Source organism: Pieris brassicae, chromosome 5 (assembly GCF_905147105.1).
Source record: "Pieris brassicae chromosome 5, ilPieBrab1.1, whole genome shotgun sequence".
Taxonomy (NCBI): domain Eukaryota; kingdom Metazoa; phylum Arthropoda; class Insecta; order Lepidoptera; family Pieridae; genus Pieris; species Pieris brassicae.
The window spans coordinates 12,896,711-12,919,324 of NC_059669.1; the positions used below are offsets into that span (position 1 = coordinate 12,896,711).

General features: G+C 34.5%; 1 long non-coding RNA gene across 1 annotated transcript; it reads right to left on the reverse strand.

Moving 5' to 3' along the window:
- Window positions 1-6,632: 6,632 nt before the first annotated feature.
- LOC123710446 lies at window positions 6,633-7,949 on the reverse strand. The gene is made up of 3 exons (XR_006753829.1): window positions 7,797-7,949; window positions 7,520-7,584; window positions 6,633-6,687 (listed from the first exon to the last, which is right to left on the reverse strand). It is a non-coding gene; the product is annotated as an uncharacterized LOC123710446 (long non-coding RNA).
- Between the last annotated feature and the right edge of the window lie 14,665 nt (window positions 7,950-22,614).

Sequence of the window (22,614 nt, forward strand, 5' to 3'; positions counted from 1 at the left end):
AAAATTACCGTCACATTTTTCCGTCACGCGCCATCGTTTTCTTGTCCACGGTTGATTCAAAGAGATTCGAAGCCATTAATAACAAAAATATATAAAAACGATAAAAATGATAGTAATCATTCTATTACAATTAATGAAATTCTGTAATAATCTTAGTAGTAATAAGGTTAAATGAAATAATTATATTGTTTGTTTTCATGTATATGATAATCAAAGCCTTTTGTTAAACTGTATCTAATTTAACTTTACTTAACCAATTTCTGTGAAGTTGCATATAGTAGAATTTTCTAAAAAAAGGGTCGTGAAGAAGTTTCACTTCTTACGTGTGTACTACTAGTATACGCATGCGCATGCACACATTTTTTTATATATGTGTCGTTACTAAGACATCATGGAACATTACGCTCTCGTGCTATCTAAGACTAATAAATAATTTAAGTATAACCTCATTTACTAAAAAGGGTTTACATAAGAAAGTGTCCAATAACAATACTTGAATCAATGGCGCTTTTTAGGTCTGGGCCTCAGATTTCTAAATCTGTTTCATGATCATTTGTTAATCTAATAGGCAAGTGATCAGCCTTCTGTGCCTGATGCATGCCGACGACTTTTTGGGTCTAAGGCAAGCCAGTTTTTCTCACGATATTTTCCTTCACCGTTCGAGCGAATGTTAAATGCGCACATACAAAGAAAGCCCATTGGTGCACAGCCGGGGATCGATCTACGACCTCAGGGATGAGAGTCGCACGTTGAAGCCACTAGGCCAACACTGCTCCAACACCACTACTTACAGTCTCTATTAAAGGGAAGACTCTTTTGTGTTCTATTTTTTCACTTACCACTGTTTAACACTTAAGATTAACGTGCCCTAACACTAATTCAAATAATTTTGTCCTTATCAGTTTTCTTACTAGGCCCGGCACAGGTGTCAGGGCTTGTTTGTAGATGTGTGTATATAATGGGAATAGATTTGTTCTGTTTATGTATTTCGTAATCGTACGGGTAACATAAATTAAAAAGCATTACACTAAATATATAGCCAAAGATGGAATATATAAATTAAAAAATACAATAAATATTATTGAATACGTAATACCTAATTCGGCTGTGCTGTGTTATGGGAAAGTCAGGGTATGTACGAGAGGGTGTATGTGAGGTGTGCCCATGGTGCAGTTGATGAAGCGCTATGGATATTCTTAATAGTCCTTTTAAGCATATTCCGCGATTCCGATTAGAGCCAGATTAGAGGTTGTAGGATTGCCAGATTCTTCTTTCACTTACATTCGTACAAAGATAAACATCGTGAGAAAACCGGCAAGCCAACAGCGTATCTGGCATAAAAATCACGGAACAGATACAGAAGACAGGACAAAGGATATTTTGCTTATTAATTACTGGTGAAACGTCCATATCGCTGATACACAATGAATATATTACTTGTTCACCTCAGTCTTTTGAAGTCGGTCAAAAATTCGCAGTCAGAGCAATAACGATTGATAAGAAAATTGACCTGGCGCTGCACTCAGGCGCAGTCAGACGTCTGCCCACACTAATAACTATTTATTGCGAATTGCGACCTATCTAAGTGATGATCTATTAATAACTGCTGTTTAGATTCAGTCGATTATAGTGTAGTTATTTATGATTTTTCATTCCTAAGCTTTTTAATAATACATATTTCCCAAATAATTATTATCTTAATAGTTACAATAGATAACTTAGCATCTTAAACAGAAGCGATTTTTAGGTACTTTCCCCCACTCCCTGGTTTAATGCTCAAGAAGTATGCCGGTATCTGTGCTAATACGATACAATAATAAGAACGACACAATAATTCTACAATTAACATACATATATAACTGATAACATAACAAGAAGCTCTTGTGTACTCAAGCAGAGTACAAACAAATAGGTCTACATCGATAGAAATCTTATTTAGAACGTGTATCGCTCCAGTGGCGCCTCGCTAAGTTAAAGTGTACATCCAAAAGTTCTTGTGTGACTACCACCTCAGATTCTTGCTTAGAACCCATAGACCCAGCCTCACCATTATATCCTCATTATGCATCTGACGTATCCTAAATAGGAACGCCGATAAAGCAAGCTCTCTTCTGAGGCGTAGATGGTCATTCCAAGCTCCCATTCCTCGGTTACTCTCGCTTAATGGGTTTCTCGACTCTTCACCGGAGAGCGACCTATTTGTGAAGCGTATGGGGGTAATATACTATGACTTAAAAATATACTTGGAAAAGATTAGAGGCTAGAGGTTTACTGCCAATTTTGTAAATGTATTGTATTTTATTTTAGTTTTATGTTACTTTTAGTTGAGAATTTACACAAGGATACACTCCATACAGTCTCTTGTAGAGGTAACGAGTTATTTTTTTGTACTCGCTCTAACGTGAGTCTGTATTTAGCGTCATATGGAGCTCACACTATTGCGTTAGACTCCAAGGAACTTCTGACGATGCATACAGTCTTGATTGCCATGATATTCGTGAAGCCACAAGCTAAGTGAATTTATTTCCTTTTAAACGTTGAAGTAGCCCGCACAATAATTAATTTTCTTAATATGGCACTGTAATGCTAGTGCTAATACTAGAAAAATGCTCAAGATATAGAATGATAATGCCAGTAGAAGGAGGCCTATACTCTAAATAGGGCCTTGGAAAAGAAATATTTCAAATTATATATTACGGTAGACGTCTATTGTCAACAACTGCAAACCATGATGGAAAAGCTAGCTGCTAAACTACCAAGCCTGGTGAATTGCTCTAGGCCACTGCTGCTTCACGACAAAGCCAGACCACACACTGCACAAGAGACTGCTAACAAACTAGAGGAGCTTAAATTGGAATGTCTAAGACATCCGTACTCTCCAAACCCTGCTCCAACAGATAATATTTTTTTCCATATTTGGATAACTTCGAAAAAAATTCAACTCCTTGCATGCATTCAAAGATTTTATTGCTACCCGTCAAAATATTTTTAGTAAAGGGATCAACTACCAACAAGATGGCAAAAGTGTATAGATAGCAATGGTACATATTTGTTTAATTAAATATATTATATAAAAAAGAAAACTACTTTTGGTTCCTCCCATACAAAACGCCAATTTCATATGTAAGGACCTCATATTTCTGTATCAAATTTTATGTGTGTGTATCAGGCTACTCTGTACTACTAAAAAGTGGCGGAGAGTTTATCGCCAGTTATTCTCTTCCGTTCTTCGCCCTTGATGACAACTGGTAGTAAATGTAAAATTAGAAGCATTAAATGTATATTTCTTTTTTTTACGTTCATAAGTGTACATTACGTTACCTATATGAATAAATGATTTTTGACTTTGACTTCTACTAAAGTACTCAGGCTTAATTATTATTATTATGTGACAGCCACAAAACGGAATCTTAATAGCATTTAAGTCACTCATGCTCACTTAGTTAAAAACGGTCATAACTCAATTGCCAACACAAAATATTTCTGATAATTATATCTTTACCACATGACCCAATTGTGTCTCAGCGAAGTTGCTGAAGCCAGTATCAAATAATTAATATAACGATGACCAAAAATGCAAAAGATATTAATTAAAACTCCTCGAGCGCCATAAATCTATAAGTTTTGAAAATTTAAATTAAAATGCTGCTATCGCGAGGGAGCTGATAATTCCGGGACAATACCCACAGAGAAATATTGGTTTCGTTCAACGATAAATAAAACTAAATTTATGATCAAAAAGTTTACTTAAATGCAAAGATAAAGAATAAATCTAAGAGTACTTAGAGACGCCCGTTAAATTATTTTTAATTATAGATTAGTAATTACTAGGTCGGACCCGCAGTTAATCTTGTTGAGTGTGTAAGTCCAGTGTGGACAATTCACTGACTTGACGCCCATTTGCTTAAGTCTTGGTTAATTAAACAAGCTTAGCTCCTAGAGGCTTAGAAGTTTCCTGGGCACTTCTCAGGATCCATAGAAGGCCCTCACTGCTCCGAGGATTCCTTCTCAAAGGCACAACCATTTCACGACTACGTTGGTGACTGATTCCTCTGCTGCAAATTTTAGAAAGGATTCACTTTGAGGCTTTTCTTTAACATTATTTCTTTTTCTCTGCTATGTTCATTCCTATAATATGTTCAGTGTTGTACCTGCCGAAGCTTTTGGACAGTCAGCCTGCATTTTGCTTAACTATAAATCTGTTACTCTACGATGAGATTCCACCGTGACCTGTGAATCTGTTCGATCAGTCCTGTTAGTTTTATTTCTTCAACCATTAAAAAGGCCGAAGCAACAGTTAGTTGGTAGGAATAACTTAGTTATTGCAGCTGTATCGCCGGTTCTACATCGAACGTGCTTCCATTTTTCTATTGTTTTTGAATGTAGACATTCCTTCTGATGCGCCATGGGCAACTATTGTGCACGGGTTACTCCTTTAGATGCGTAGCTTCCTTTGCTAGTTTATCTGATCTTTCAATCGCTTTGACAGCACATCTTTAATTAGAATTACTAGTTTTCTATAATGATTTTACACTATCACCATCAGCGCTATCTTTGAAAATAGCTCGAAATTATAATAAATTCCGAACGTCAACGTTGTGTTCGATTGAATTTCGATTTATCAATTTAGTATCGTTATATTCCATTAGATGGCGCTTTTCTATGTAACTAAGAACTTAAGTTAAATATTTGATTATTAAGTCTCAAGCAAAACAATTGATAATTTAATATTAGAATCTATTTTGATTGATGGTCTACAGCGCCATCTTTCGATTATTTCAAGAAACTTTATTGGTAAACTATCAATTCGTTTTTGTAGTTCTTATTGTATACAGTAGATGGCGTTTAATAGTTTATTATATTGTCTTTTTTCTTTTGTTTATTACTGTTTTATTGTTTCGTATTTACAGTTTTTATTACCGTTTTGTTTTAAATATAACAAATTACGTAGTTACTTGACTTCAATTCACAGAAATTTACGGTTACGTTATCATCCTCTCTCAAAACCACATTATGATAATATTTTTAATTGTATCGGTAAATAGATAAGATAAAGGCTATTTTTAGTACGAGATATTGATAACAATAAGAACGAATCATTTTCTATTACTTTATAAAAAATAGTTGTTAGATACTTTGTTCGCGTATAATAAAAGAATATCATGTATATTGAACTAATGAAATTGGAGATTTGTATGAAAATTTAGAAATATAAAACAATTTGGTTGTTTCAGCTAATCAAAGTATTAAAAGTAAATTTTCCATTTTGATGGCAGTTGGTTTATCCCATTACTGTAGAAGTCTGCCGGACGAGAGGTGATGAAGACAGCGCAAGCGTTTTGAATTGCCTCGATTGACCAGATCAAATGTATGCAAGCATTGTTCAGCCCCGTAGACGTCCTTGATGTTTCGTGTTATTTGCACAGCGGTATAAAACTATTTTTTTATAGAACAGGGTCAGGAGGCTCATCTGATACTGTGATACTGCCGGCCATGGACACTCAATGGCTAGCGAGTGCGTTGCCGGCCTTTTAGAATTAGGTACGCCCTTTTCTTAAATGAGTCGAATTAATTCGGAAATATTTCATTGGGCAGCTGGTTCCACATGGTGGTGGTGCGCAGTGAAAACTGCCTTGAAAAACGCTCAGTTGTGGAACGACGGACGTCGAGGTGTTTGAGGAAGCCATATGCATAAATACCTAAATGCCTAAATGCAATACGACGACAAAAACTACCTACTACACGAGTTTCGAAAAAAATATATTTGAATTTCGAATTGCGCGCCAATCCATAGATGAATGTATAAAGGCTGGTTATGGACTCCTAGGTGTGACAAACAGCCCCATGTGTCACACCTAGCTGTGTCAGCGCAGAGGAATCACCCACGTAGTCCAGGAATGCGTGACTGTCGCTAACCAACGTACAGAAATCCTCGGAGCAGTGAGGTCGTTCCGTGAAGCCTGCCAAGTGCCTAGTAGACTTCTATGTTTCTAGAAGGAGCTAGAAGAATTTAAGCACAACGGACCTAGTGAGAGTCTGTGCAAAAACAGCTGGTTATAGGCATTCCAGTTACACAGAACATCAGAACATTATATTATACTCAATACTTTAAAATATTATAATTAATGACGCAAATCACACGCAAATGAATACTGCAATTAATTGCATAGTCGTAATGCTAAGGTGAGGTAAAAAAAATTAAATTGTTAATACATTTATTGTAAACCAATTACAATTATCCTAGTATCAAATATATTGCCTGACTAGCATTTAATATTTTTAATAAATCAAACACAAAATAATTTAACATTAACTGAAACATGTTTCCCTACTGACTAGATGCACTCAGTTTAGTGTAAATTTAATAGGAATCCAGTTACGATTCGTTTAAATTACCGTTTACTTTATATTTTCTACGTGTAACTTTATTCTTCGAGAGACTGTCATAAAACTTTGTAGGTAACAGATCTTTTGTCCATGTCAAGCCATACGGCCAGTGTTCTTCCACCCCTTAAAAATAAAGGGTTCTTCAAGAATATTTGCTGTTACTATTCTGCCGACTCCAGGAACCCGTGGACTGACTGCGATTTGGGAACATTGGAGCTGACCCCGTGGGGGTAGTTGGTGGTGATGGTGGTATTAAATTTGTCGCCGGGTGGTAGACACGCGCTGACATTGTGGTTTCATCTGGAAGAGAAATCGCCTTATTAAGTGTTGCTTTGAAATATATGCGAGTAGCTCTTCTCTCTAAAAGCGTATAAACACGTCTCTAAGATCAGAGGCAATAATGGGAAAGTGGTGGGGGGCATCCTAGATCGCCATGTGTCTAGGCAAATAGCTCAGAAACCACGGCGAGCTCACAATTCATTGTCCACAATGACTATGTGACTAATTCAGCCCGTTTAAATGAAATATTGTAAAAGTTTATTAGTAAAAAAAGCATTGTACGACATTATATCCTTCAGAAGTTATTTAAATGGAAATTATTGCTCATGATTTGCTATTACTGGCTAGCGATAAACTTAGAGAGAAGAAAATAGCTCAAACGTGCTTTTTTATGTAATAGGGAGCAAACGGGCAGGAGGCTCATCTGATGTTAAGTGATAACGCCGCCAATGGACAATCACATTGCCAGAAGTTGCCGGTGCTTCAAGAAATGGTACGCTCTTTTCTTGAAGAACCCTAAGTCGAATTGCTTCCGAAATACTTCTGCTGGCTGCTTTTTGGTGGCACTTCTAAGTTTTTGTCTAATTGACTTTATTTATTCAACTGCGCCATATCATATATTTACATTATATAATATATTTTCTAAATTGCCTGACAATTATATGAATACCTATATCAAGCTTTGAATAAGCTTCATTCTGACTGACTATGAGAACTACCCAATTTTTTTACAGCCTTTGACTGTTATATTAAAAGATCGCAAATAACTGTGGTTTATATTCGTTATTTCATTACATGAAATATAAGATCTTTATAACCAGTATAAGCGCAGTTGTATGATAAAATTACTCACTATTTGAAAGTGATCGCCCATATGAAGCTTTTGCGTTGTAGTCCTTTGCTGGTGGCATGATGACTCTGGAAAGAATAGAAAGAAATTCTAAAATCTACACCAACAGTTGTGCGTCTAACACTAAATGCATAAATCTGGTCTAGTCAATCAAGGCGGTAAAAAACGCTTACGCTGACTTCGCCAGTCCGGCAGACTTCTACAGTAAAAGAAAAATTGCCAAATTGTATGAGAAAAAAGGTAAATTTATCGAATCACGAATTAAGTATGGTTCTTGTACCTTGTACTTTCAGTCATGTCACAAATCATGTTGATTTAATTTAGTATGGGGTTAAAGAGAATGCACCATAATATTGTATGGTACACCATTTCCGAGTGATGATAATATGTAGAAAAAATTTGGAGCCGTTTTAATAATTTTAAAATACATATATAATATACATAATGTCCTTTTCTGAATAGTTCAGGTATGTATGTAAACTAGTGTTAGTTGATGTAATAAAACATATGTAAGGTAGATAAGATACAAAGTCATAAAGACTTGATTGCCTTATAAACATCTGTCTACATGGGGACTTCAAAAAGTCTTTGTAATCAATAAATCAGTACACGTAAAATTCATAAAAAGATCAAAATCCCTTTGTGTATCGAGACGCGGCTAATCGCACGAAAGCCTTCGATAGAGCCTTACCTCGATCCCGTTCTATTCAATTAAAATCAATCTTTGAAGCGTTTTTGTAAAGAATACGATCAAAAGACGTCAAACATAATCAATTTTACAAACACCACTTTCCCCCTTTTGTGTATTTCAGCGCCATCCAGTGACAGACAATTTTCAACTTTATAACTTTGGAAAACGGTATAAATTTCTAGACATGAGTTGGTAAGTCGAAAAATATGATTTATCGAATGTAACTTTATTAGAATGAGTGTGTTTAGAAATAGATTCTTTATTAGTATCGCTTTAAGGATAAAACTGGTCTGCAGTTCTCTGTGGATTTATAACATTCTCACAATGAGTTGTAGTCATCAATACTGTATCGTCGTATTATCGTTATAACATGGTATTAAGAGTAAATCGGTGAAGGGAAAAATTGCTTAATAAATGCTCATATGAAAAATGTTCGTTCAGAAAAGTATTATTTTTGTTGTGTATTTAATATGTATTATATTAATACTGTGTATTGTGTGTATATATATTAACAATGTGTATTAATACTGTGTTTAGTACGAGTAGGCAATTATCTTTTATTTATTTTTAGAGGCTTAGAATTTAATTATATTTAATATCTACGTCATTATAGACTGTAAAGTAAGTTGTTGCCCTCCTTTTAATTTAATTATGTCAATTGTATTATGTTTCTGCAAGGAAGTGTTTGTAATAAATCGTTTGGATATCTCCGACTTTTCGCCGGACCAATTCGTGAAGACCGGACCAGAGAGCGATCAATTTGTGAAGCGTATAATATAATTTCAAAATATACTTTAAAAATATTAATGGATAGCAATAGGTTTTCTGTTAATTTTATTAAAAAAACAACTTTTTACATAATCTGTAAAAATTATCAACTTTTAAAACTTTTAGAAGACAGACAGACATAGTTTTCAATAAATGCTTAAATTGTTCTGGTTTATCATCAATTAAAATACTTAACTTACTTAACTCCTCAAAACCTTAGAGCTGATAAGATAAATTTTGTTATCAATCCTTTTGAAGGCATTATTATTGTTTGTAGGTTCCTCAGGCGATCATCAATTTCCAATTCAATAGGATCAGTTATTTATGTACCAGTGTCAAGATACAGGGATCGATGTGCTTCCGTTTCCGGTTTATTATCAGCCTCATTATATTAATATTGGTAATATATTACAGACATTTCGTATATCTCATAGCTGTCGTGGTAGATGCAACGGAACGGTATTTATTGATCACAAATAAAATATGAAAATAGACGCCGTGGGAAAATGTATATATATGCATGTTGTATTTATGGAAGTATTTCAATCAATTCCGCTTAGAGTCGTTTAATAAAACAACGTATTGATTTTCTTTTAGTTTGAGTGTGGTATATCAGGTAGCAGGAGGCTCACGTGATGTTAAGTTATCCCGCATTAAGTGAAACCTCTGGCATTAAGAGTGTCCCTCCACTCTTAATGCCAGAGGTTTCACGAGTGCGTTGCCGGCCAAGGCCTGTCCGTTTGCCCTCTGTTGTATAAAATAAGTTGCAGTGAAGTTTTGTGTAGTTATGTCTATTTTGACAAATGTGTATTCTCGTTGCCTTAAAAATATTCATATTTTTTTGTTGACATTATCTAAAATATACATACAGGGAAGAGATAAAATTTTTAGCTTATTAAAGTACGCACGTACGTTGAGTCTTTCGAAAAAAATAGGATGTTTTTACTAAATTTACGCAAACATTAATGTAAATAATTACAATCATTACTGTTTTTATATCTCACTTATTACATTAAAATAGTTACGCATGAGAGGAAACGGAAATAACGTTTGAATATAAGGATCTATAAGTTTTATTTCTATACAATATGTATGTTCTAAATATTTGTGTAAGGTAGAAACTGTATCGGCGCTGCTTTCACGCCGAACACAAACACGCTCAAACTTTGCCTCGCTACAAATGCTTATTTCATACGTTGTATGATTATGGACATTCACTTCTACGTGACAAAATACATTTATTTAAAGAAAATAATAATTAAGCGCGCTACTTATTCGCCTCATTGCATCCGTTGCTTTGATAATTTTAAGTTTTAACCAATTCTTTTCTTCCAAGATTAGAATCTATTAGATTTTTTTGACGTGACAACATTACCAACACAGTGACACGAGAATTTTATATATAAGATATGCATTAACCACTTTAGACTTCAAAGTACAATGTACTTCTCGTATAAGTACCAAGTGATGATTCAATCACTAAATATAAGCTAGGCAATCAATTTATCTATCATTAACTACAATTAAACACGTTTATTACTTTCTAAGCACGTGTTATCTATAAATCACGAATTTATCGTGAAAATCTCACGTTTTATTGGATAAGCAGATTCCTCTTTAGACGAAAATAGCTAAAAGTATGACAACGAAGGCATCAAGCCTTAATTCATGAATATCATTTATTATATATTTAACAGTTACTATTAATAAGATGGAACCAAGCATAATTCTACAATTAATATATATATATATATATATATATATATATATATATAACAGTTTTGACGTCCTTTACGGACTAAAATGCTTTTAAAATGGCGTCGCAGCAGGGGGCTTTTGGCGTCGTATATACGAACGTCAGATTGATTTATGTATTAATGTGACGCGTTACCGAAAAATGTGACGGTAATTTTTTTTACGCGTGACCAGCGCTTCCAGATACCACAACAGTTAGTTGCGCCTTAGACGCAAAAAAGGAAACCAAGGTAATAATAATAACAGTAGAACAAAATAATGATGACTTTTAACATTGTAAGTAAATGTTAATAGTTTGAAGATTTGTGTGTTAATATTACATTATCAAGTAAATAAAAAAAATGTGATTGATGAGACGATTTTTTAAAGAAGCAGTATTCAGCTATCTGATGAAACTGAAACAGAAGCATGAAGATAAAGTCTCAAAAAAAATCGTATACAATATATCGCTCCTATCAAAACGAAATCTAAGTCAACCAACGGTGGTTCTAAAGATTGGTTCCAACTTCATTTATGAGTCATCTATCATATTCGTAACAGCTTTCACTTTTTCAATGATGATAGGTAACAGTATCTGGGAATTCCCTGGGCTATTATTAATACGCGTGAAAGTGAACATTTGCTATATGTCAAGAGGAAATACCTATACCATGGACAGCTAGCAAGTAGTAGTCACGCCACACGTTACGGCCTTTTAAAAAATCGTATCTGCGCTCATTTCTTAATTATCCCTTAGTCGAATTTGTTCCTAGTTCTTTTTATAGAACAGGGTAAACAGGCAGGATGCTAATTGACACCCACAGACACTGACAATTCTAGAAGCCTCGCCGCACGTTGCTGGCCTTTATCAAATTGGTATCTTCTTGAAGTCTTACTAATTTGACTCGTACCAATTCTTAAAAGGCCGGCAATGCACTTGCGAGCAATGTGAGTACTTGGTACTTAACATCAGATGAGCCTCCTGCTCGTTCGTCTTGTGTAACATACAAAACCTTTTAAATTTATCACGCATCCTAACTATTCATATATTATATTTAAAGTGTATCCACATTAACCTTTTTAGAGCGAGGCTTTGTTAGGATCGTTCGCAGTGCATACAAGTTGCATATCTATTTATTTATGTATTTACTTTTCATCGGTGACAGCCATTCTAGTTATCACACAACTTGATGAAATGTGTTGTTAGTAATATCTGTGTTAAAATCAACGTTGACTTACATACACCGGCTACTGATATTCTGCTATATTGTCTATCTGAATTAATTCATTAAGAACATAAGACAAGCGTAAGTTCTCCTTCAATTAATTATAATGGGTTAAATCCAGAGTAAATGGCGTGTTGGTAGTAGGAAAATATCGTGGCTTCGCAACATTAGGGAGTGGCCGTATACGAAATATTGTAAAAACTATTTTAAAAGACTAAGCATGGAGTTTCTTGCCCATTCTTTTTCATGAAACTATCATTTGGAACGGGCTACTCGTATTTTTTTTCAAATATTTCTAACTTGTAATTTTGACTATAAAAAGTAGGCAATTGAAGTATATGATTTGACATTGCAATTGCGGAAGCATTGCTACATGTATCACATGACAAGATACGCTTAATACTGATGGCCAACCTTCTGTAATGGAGAGGCACCAAAAGAAGAAGAAGAATTAATTTATGAATCCAGGTATCTAACTGTGCAGTGCAGTTCCATATTGAAGTGGTCGTAGCGCGATGTAGCCTACCGGTCGGTCTTTTTTTATATTTGTCTGACATGTTTATTGCCAGCTCTTCTCTTCCGTTCTACGCCCTTGATTTGAGAACTGGCAAAAAGTATATAATTAGAAGCATCTATATGTATAAAAATAAATGAATCCCCATTTCCCTTAGTCACGGCATCACGCGTAAACGGCTGGACCAATTTCGCTAATTCTTTTTTTGTTGTGTTTTTGTTATTGCCAGGAAATAGTTTTTATGAAGAAAAAAAATTAAATAGAGTGGAAATTAGAAAATTTAAGAATACTTAACCACCATATTAAGTAATGCTTCGATTGGAGGTATTATATTGATAAAATAATAACAGTCGCTAATTGTTTCTGGAATTAATCTTCAAAATCCATGTTTTTCACATGGCTAGATATATGTCGCCTGTTCCCGTGACGGAATACCAACAAATATACGCGCCACAAATACAAACAAAGAAAGTTGTAAAGCATTTTTAGTTAATTATACCAATTTGAAATCAATATTCATAGTTAAGACAGGGCAACGTCTGTCGGGTCCGCTAGTTTCATATACATTTCTGTTTTTGACGTCCATAAATGTACATTGTGTTACCTAAATGAATAAATTATTTTAAATTTTAATTTTAGTTTCACGGACTTGTAGATATTGATGACTTCTATAAAACTGTAGTACATCACTTTGCTTTATTGTCAATAGTTTCCGTAGCGATTTAGGAATATTTATTGGTCATCACACCAATATCGTAACTTCATACATATCTCATTTTCATACTGTAACTTTTTTGAACATAGTCAATAGCATACGATCCGTTTGTTATATAGAAAAAAAATAATTCCCAATTACTTAGCTATTCTAATCAGAACATTTATTCAAAATATATATATATATTAAGTTAATTATCATCCCATTTAATTGCTTGAATCCCGCGATATGTTCACAAATCCGCCAATTTCTCACCGACCCTTCATTAGTCAAGTGAAAAAAATCATCAATACAAAATGGCCACCCCCCACCCCGGCAGAGACAATCGCTAATTATACAACGTAAGCCATACAAATCGCCAAGAATGTTGCCTCGTTAAAAAAGTAAAAGCGAGACGTGATCTGGGTTCTGTATAATAATAATAAAGCCTTTTTTATTTCCATTTCAAATGTTGTTAGTAGAAACTAGAAAAATGTTTGTCGCTTGTGGATATGGTCCCCTCTTGAATGACGAACTTTTTTTTTAAATAGGTGAAAATTCGCTTTCGCGTCATGGATGTCTGATGTCTCACTGCTATTCAGAGGAGTAGCAAGACTCAATCCACTTAAACATCGGCTCGTTACACGCCCTTTAACCTCGGGATTCGCAGAAAGGTCTCCTCCAACTCTTTCCTGATGGCACTATCTTTGCCAATAGTCTGAGTTTTCCTGCAATTTCTATTAAGTCACCACCTTCTTTTTGGCCTGTCCACTCTTCTTTTGGCGGTAGTTCCTCCCATTGTGTTGTATTTAATGTTAATATTTTGTCCAGGTGTCGTGTTACATGGGCAGCACATTGTTTTACTTTCTTTCAGGTGAAAGGGCATCTGCTGCTTTTAATTTATTTGCTAAAAGCCTTAAGTGCCATATGGTATGGTATTTGATTATAAAATGTTATTCAGTCTTTGTCTAAGGCCACTTATGTCTATTGAGCAAATAATACACGGGGGATAGTAACAGTAAACTTATTTCCTTCAGAACACTTGCGGTCTGAGAACAGAAAAAAATCCCTGGGGTCCAAATCTGGAAAATACGAAGGATAGGGAAGCTATTCGAAGCCCAATTGAAGCCTGATGAAGCAGCACGTTCTTCTACAAATGGGGCCGTTTTCCCGCCATTTTGTCCTTTAAAGTTACCAATAAAATAAGTGGTTGTGGGTAGTTTTTCCTTTTTTAAAATAGTAGATGAATATTGCCTTAATAGTACACAAGAATAGAGTGTTTTCCTTTTAATAAAATAATATATGTTTATTATGGAACATAAGATACAAGTATCACTTAATCCACGTCATTTAATTTGAATCAGTAGACATCCCTACTCATCGGCAAAGAAGATAGAGGATGAAGGCCGAGAGAAAAATCCGGCGTGAAAAACTCTTTTAAAATAGGAAATATTCAAACAACACTTATTTTAAAACAAATACCGCAAATTAATTAGATGTAGCATGTCTAGCACTAGTCTCAGGCCCTTTTATCACCTAGATAATCGTTTACTTTGTAGTAAGCCTTTTTACACAGCTTTTCTTCAATACATTTCTTAAATTTATTAAAAGGCAGAGATAAAAGAGCCTCTGGGATTTTATTATAGAAGAGTATCCCTTTTCCCAAAAAGGAATTACTAACTTTAGATAATCTAATAAAAGAGACTATGAGTATGTGTTATTATTACTATGTTATTGGACACTGTGTCATAATGCAGATACATTTTATAGAAAAAGAAACTCTTAAAATGGATGGTTTTCTCTATTTTCCAACGTAATCCTAATAAAAAGAAGGAAAAAATTATACCCGCCAAACGAACTTATTTAGCCGGGCGGGATTTAATAAGGATTTTTCAAGGAGTTTTCGCTAAAGATTTATATTTTCTTAAAAAAAAACGTTTTTCATTCAAATGAAATTAGTTAGCAAATGCTGTTTTGTAGAAATGTTAATCTATGTTAGTTAATTAATGCAAAGGTTAATTAAATTATAAGACAATTTCGGAGTTGTTTCAAAAGTACTGGCGTAATTGTAGATAAGTACAAAAAATATATATGCGTTAGAGTTTTGTGAATACGATGTATTCTAACCCTATATTTTTTTATAGAAATATTTATTGATACCGCCTAGATCCCCAGAAACATAAGTAGGGTATCATACTTATAAGAATATATACTAATGTACAAGTCCCTTAGAAAGAGACATGCACTCAGCTATTTGTCCATTATCATCATCATCAAATGCTGAGGCACCCCATAGGCACAGCGCTAGAGAATCAGTTTTGACAGCGTACCACCATGTGGAACTAGCTGCCCGTGTGTTTCTGAACTAATTCGACTTAAGGTTCATCAAAAAAGCGTACCAATACTTAAAATGCTGGCAGCGCACTTGCGAGCCCATGCAATGTCTATCGGCAGCGGTATTACATAACATCAGGTGAGTCTGTTTGCCCTCTGTTATATAAAAAAGGTTATACATTAAAAAAGAAGAAATTCATGTTTTGACTAAGAAACAAGTGTTTTAAAAGAAAGTTTTATATTTAATTTTGTTGTGTATAAAGTTCAAAACAAATAACATAAATTATGATATAGATTTAGACATTATCTATTCTAACTTGAAAGATAATTGTTCGATAGATTCTTGAAGACATTAAAATGATAATCTAAATTAATTATAAATTCATTTGTGTTTATTGCATACTCTGCTATAATTGCCAGATATATTAAAAGGCCGGGAACCCACTCGCCAGCCCTCTGGCATTGAATGTCCATGGGCGGCGGTATCACTTAACATCAGTTGAGCCTCCTGCCTGATCTACAAAAATAAAGAGATGTTTTACTATCTTGTCAATGAATATAAATGGGTACCTTTATAAAAATCTCTAAACATGTAGAATAATTGATATTATATAGCAATCAAAGATAAAAGGAACTAGCAAACTGTATGTATGTTACCTAAATAAGTAATGTACGTAAAAATCCTGGCTTCGTCACATTAGGGGCATTACGACTGCGGAAATGTTGCTGCATCTGGCACAGGACAAGACAAGACACGCTTCACGAGTTTGATGGAAAACCTACAGTAATGGAGACCAGGAGACGGAGAAATAAGTCATGAAATATTCTGAACCTACATAGTAATAATAATAATAAAAATTGATAAATAGAATCAAATGTAAAACGTTCGTTCCCTGTGGCAGTGTACCTTTAATGCCAGTATTACCTCGCTATAGTGACAGAATTAGATTTTTGAATCCAAATACAAGCAGTTAGCTGAATATTCCCTCGATAATTTGTGCTCGCCCCTTTGATCGAAAGAATGAGATTAAAAAAAGTACCAGACTTCAAACAAAAGCTACAAAGGACCCCCACCAAATATTAAATTACTCAATATTTCATACCGATACTAATTTCGTTATCTTAACCCTTCGCCGGCCGCGGAAAGACACGAAATATTGCCGAAAAAAATAAGAAAAAACGTCCCAGTTTAATTGACATTCTTTATGAACGTCAGCCTTGAGACGGGGATATTTTTTAATTAGATATATTTTATGGGCTTTTTTTCGAAGGGGGAACGAATAAAGGGTTAACATTTGTTTGAGGAGGGGGGTCAATATTAGCGTCCCGGTAATCAGGCGGGAAAAAATGGTCGATTAGGCCCGGAGGTGGCGTAAATTTAAGATCATTGGAGTCGGTACGTGAGGTGCGTCAACCCTCGCTTCTTAATGGGACACTTCCTGGATAGCGATTAAAGATATTTTTAAATGCAAATGAAGGGTTAAGACTTTATGTCAATGTAGTTGGGAGTAAGATAAGTTTATGTTTCCAAAGATTACATTTTTACACAGAGTGTTTTTATGTTGCTTCCTATGTCCAAATCGTGCAAATGGAGTCGTAATAAACAAAGGCGAAAGGCCTTTATATCGATACCAATAAAATTACTTATCAAAAAAATGCCAATCATATATTATATAAACCAGTAGCGCAACGATCTTTTTTAGGTCTGTCTATAGTTTTATGATCATTTGTCAATCTAATAGGCAAGTAGGTGACCAGCCTCCTGTGCTTTACACGCGTCATTGACTTTTTGGGTCTAAGATAAGCCAGTTTTAATTAGCGTTCGAACGAATGTTAAACGCGCACAAAGACCGAAAATCTATTGGGCATAGCCGAGGGTAGAACCTCCAACCTCAAGGATGTGCACACTAGCCATTAGGCCAACACCGCAGTATTTATACTATATTATTTTTTATATGAATTTAAATGTGTTAGTGTCCCCTAGTTTATACATATCACGCGACCAAGTGCAAATTAAAAAAATAACCACGATCGGGATTCAAACACGGCGTCATGTAGTGTACATTAATCCCGTAAAAAACGAATATTCTTGCAGTTGTTTATAGATAACGATTAATGAATCATTTTAACCAGAGGTCATTGACATTGCAAGCTTTAAACTACAAACGATAAAATGACGTCCCATTTGGATATACTTTAAATATAAATAGGGTCAATTAAAGGTATTGTATGTTTTGGGATTCCTGTACAATCTCCCACTTTCATACCACATCAGAGCCAAATTAGGTAGTACGTATTTAATATTTTTGTTTATCCTTTCGTAAATGTTTAAACCTTGTATATATTATGGATTCCATCTTTGGCTATATGTATAGTATAATTGTTTTTTGTGCTAACTTCTAAATCGTTGGAAACATTTCTGTAGACGGTTCCTTGAATATTTTCTTTAGATATACCGCCAACTTTGATTCTAGCATCCAAGAAATGTTTCCTTACGTTTTCCTTCTGTACAAGCAACTGTTAATAGCGCACATTCAAACAAAATCCATTGGTTTCAAGCCCATTTACAAACGCCTGATTTCGAGTCACGAAGCAGCGCTCAAAGTTACAGATTAAAAAAAGGACAGAATGTAATTGGAATAGCCATTGCTAGAAGAAGCAGTATCACTCGGCTGTTCGGTTCAGTGGTCGTTGACACATAACATCGTTTTTCGATATCCTTGATTGAACTTAATAAGACGAAAAGGGGAACACAAATACCAGTCGTTGGGATAAAGAACAGTTAATCAGATATAATAGAAACGTTTAGGTTAGGTTAGCACAACACAAAACTCTTACCGAACAATATAATTAATAAATAATAAAACAAAGTTATAACAACAAAAAGGAAAAAATAATATGAAATCAAACATAGCGATGTGTCGTGTCAAAAACAATGCATGACCCTCAACAAAATTGATAAAAATATTATCTATTACGAACACATTAATAAATCACTTAACAGCAGTACCATAAAAATTTGTTCGAAACCATCAACCTGCAGTTGAGTTTCATCATTGGACCTCGAGGCAGAATACGACAATCGTCCACATCGCCATCCGTCGTTCTACTACTGAGCGTTTTACAGACACTTTTTGCCACATACAACCACTATGTGAAACCATTTGCCAATTGAAGTATTTCCGAACCAATTCATTTCAACATACCAATTCTTAAAAGGCCAGCAACGCACTTGCGAGCTGACTGTCAATGTGAGTGTCTATAGGCGGCGGTACCATTTAACACCAGGTGAGCCTAAAGAAATACTAAACGTACCTTTTTAATATTAAAATGCATTCTTTTGTCTTATAACAAAGAAACCCAAATTAGTCAATGAGGAAGCCGATTTTTAATTACCGTTTGTCAAGGTTAAGCCACAATAGGATCCTTCATTCATTATTGTACAGGTCAAGGTCGACATTAATTACTAGCAAATACATTTAGATATGATCTAGTTACGCTAATGGTATTGATAAATCGGCGCATCGTCTCACACACTTCTATGAGGCTTCATGCATGCATGCAATTTCTATATAAAATATATCAGTGGCACCAATCCTTTTTGGGTGTGGGCCTCAGATTTCTGTATCTGTATCAGGATCATTTGTCAATCCAATAGGCAGATAGGTGATCAGCCTCCTGTGCCTGATACACGTCATTGACTTGGTCTCACAATTTCCTTCACTGTTCAAGCGAATGTTAAATGCGCACATAGAAAGTCCATGAGTGCTCAAACGGGCATCGAATCTACGATCGAGAGTTGCACGCTGAAGCCACTAGGCCGTAGGCTCTAGTTCGATATAGTTTTTTTTTTTAATATTTGACCACCGCTGTCACCTTGGGATGACGCGGCACATACATTTTACATTAGAAGTAATCGTGATGGTTGTCGCTATTAGAAGTTCTAGAAAGATCTAAATTTCTGCTCACTGTAATTTTCATATAGTTTAGGATAGATATATGAAATATTTTCGGAAAATGAGATATTTTTTCACAGGCAGATCTGTGGCTGAGAAACTAGGCAGCCGTGAATGTCAATTCTCTTCTTTTCTTAAAATAATTATATTCTTAAACTAGGTCTTGTGGGCTTGGCGTCTCCCGCAGGACCTGGGCGCCCTTCAAATCTTACTCCTTCGAGCTGTTAGCCAAGTTAAGTATGTTCTCTGCAATCGAGATTCAAGTATTTATTTTCTTATTTATATTTATTGAATAAACTCTACAAAACTCGACCTTTTAACTCGAAACCTTGCGCAAGATTTCGCCACCTTCCAACTCAGAGGTCAATGACACCTCGAATATTTGCAATAGCATAGAACCTGTATTAGTGTCACTGTGTTATAATACCGTTATTTAATCTGAACCGAACATATTTTACTTGAAACACCACAGGCACGTCAACTATACGTCATGCGTCAAGCATACGTCATCTTTGACAGCTACTATCGACTTGCCAAACAATTTGTTTACTATTATGCAGGCATTGCCGTTTAATTTATTAGCTGTATCCCTGGTCAGGCGCGTGTTGAGCCTTAACATCATGCTGGAGGGAATAGCGGTGAAATGCCCTTATGTGGGTCATTGCAATGGACTGCATGTGCCGACACGGTAAAGATACTGTGAGGTGTGGATAATTTTATTATGAATTTGAATTTTAATGATTGAATATACGTACTTATATAATATTGATCATATGGACTTATGATTGTCTCCCTAAATAAATACATTTTTATTACTATTATAACTTTTTACAATAACAAACAAGCAAGGTAAGGATATTATTAATTAAAGTTACTAATACAAATCTGTTATGTATATAACAAAGGTTGACATAAACATTTAATTGAGAGTACTTTTGGTAATATAGTCTTGTAATGGTATGCGTAAGTAACGGTTACTTAACTCTGAGTCACAGTCAGGTAGATGGAATCCTAATTATCTTGACTCATAAAGAATGAAACCGAAGAGAAAGTACCAAAGAACTAAGGAAATACCTTTATTTATGACGAACGTATTATACACCTAGTGACATATTTATACTTTACATAGTATACTTTAGGTTCTAGAAGTACTTCTATTACTTAATTATTATATGTACATAGTCTTCACATATCAAATCAATGTAAACAAAATATTTTAAATATTATTTTAATACAGTAGGAATGGAGTCTGAGAATGAAACCTTTTGGAAGGGGCAAATAGTCTTTTTTTTGTAATTTGATTTTCATAACTGCCTTTTCAATAGACTTAATTGAAATAAAGTATTTGACTTTTTAATGTGGCTTTTACTTAGTTATGACAGTCCTTGCAATGTTCGCCTTTTTTGTAACAGCAAGTGAACAAGGAGAATCCAGAATCTATTTATGGATCCGCGATCGTGGATAGTGTTAAAACTAAAGACATCGGCCAGCACGGAATATACATTTTTTTCTTAGAAATAAGGTACTTTTTTTGTCTCTTTCTGTTTACACTATTACGAAAAGATTCCGATGAGACGTTTTTATGAATAAAAAGGTAACGTAGTTCTGTTCGTCTGGTGCGGTGTCTCTTTCTCTCAAACCCACCCACTGAAGTATTTCCGAACCAATTCTACTAAGGGTCAAGAAAAGACCAATTCCTAAAAGGCCGGTAACGCACTTGCGAGCCTTCTGGCAATGTCAGTGTCCATGCCTCGGTATCATCGTTATCATCAGGTGATCCGCCTAGTATTTGCTGCCTATCATATAAGAAACTATCTCTTTCTCTCAGCTATCTTTGCTTTAAATACTCAAGTGGGTTAACAGCTTCAACTTAGGTGTATAACTTAACTAACTAAAACTAAAAGGTAACTTTTTCTTTTCCATCTGTCCTTTTCACTGTTAACTTTTTTTTAATTGATTGTCCATTCGTTTTGTCTAACTATACATATATATCCTATGTATTTATGCACCACTTGCGCTCACCGATCTAAAATAAATTCTAACGGTGGTTGCCTGGAAGAGATCGCTGAAAAACGATAAGGCCGCCAGTTGCCCCCCTTTTTATTTAATTTTTTTTACGGGCAAAGCAACAACAGGGGCAGTCATCGCAACCCATAGATATTTGTAGTGGTTGCGTTGCCGGACTTTGACGGAGGAATACACTTAAATAATTTTAATTGTATTATGTTTACCAACAAAGTGTTAATAAATAAATAACTTGATTGATGAACTCCGAAGAGACTAAAAACTACAATTTGTGCTGTTTTCTCCAATAGGTACGTCCTTAAGTGTCAGAAAGGTTAAAGATACGTAGCTAAAATATGTATGTATTTTTTGTTGAAGATTGACCAAAGACCAGAAAACCACGAAAACATTACCATTTATCTAATTACTAACAAAACTAAACAAACGAAAATCGTTTTGATTGTCTTTTACGTAATAAATATTTAAAGTTCCTTTTATTTATTTCTACATAATTTTACTATCTTTTATAGTAACTACTACTAATGAAATAGGAAGACACAATAATACCTATGCCAATTATCCTACAATTAAAAAACATAAATATATATATATATATAACTAATAATATTTTATGTGTTAATCATGTGTTATCGGTATAATTAATTTGTATAAATGATAAAAATATGATTAAAGGAAATGATACGATAATATTTCAGTGATAAGTTGATGTATTCAAAATAATTATTTTATTTTTATGTTTTGTTTTATCTGGTTTCGTTCTGTGTACTTTGAGAAATAGACTATCAACAATTCGTGTAAAGTTGGTTAGTAGTTAGGTTAGGTTTAGGTTAGTTGATACAGACAAAAAATAAAATAAGGAACAAAAACTTACAAAAATAATCCAAATAAAAATCCAATCACTGTTAATAAATAATTTGAATAAAAAAATTAAACACAAAACTGCCAGCATTCAATGCAACAACACTACTGAATGAACCGTCCGTTTGGCATACATTGACAAAGAAATACAAGAACGGCGTAAATACATTAAACTATCTCATTCGAAATTTGGCTCTATGTCAATAGCACAAAGTGTAATTCCAAATAACAATATAATATTACCATATTGAGGTCAGTGACGTTGTTTTTTATACGTTGCGAATGTGAGATAAATATC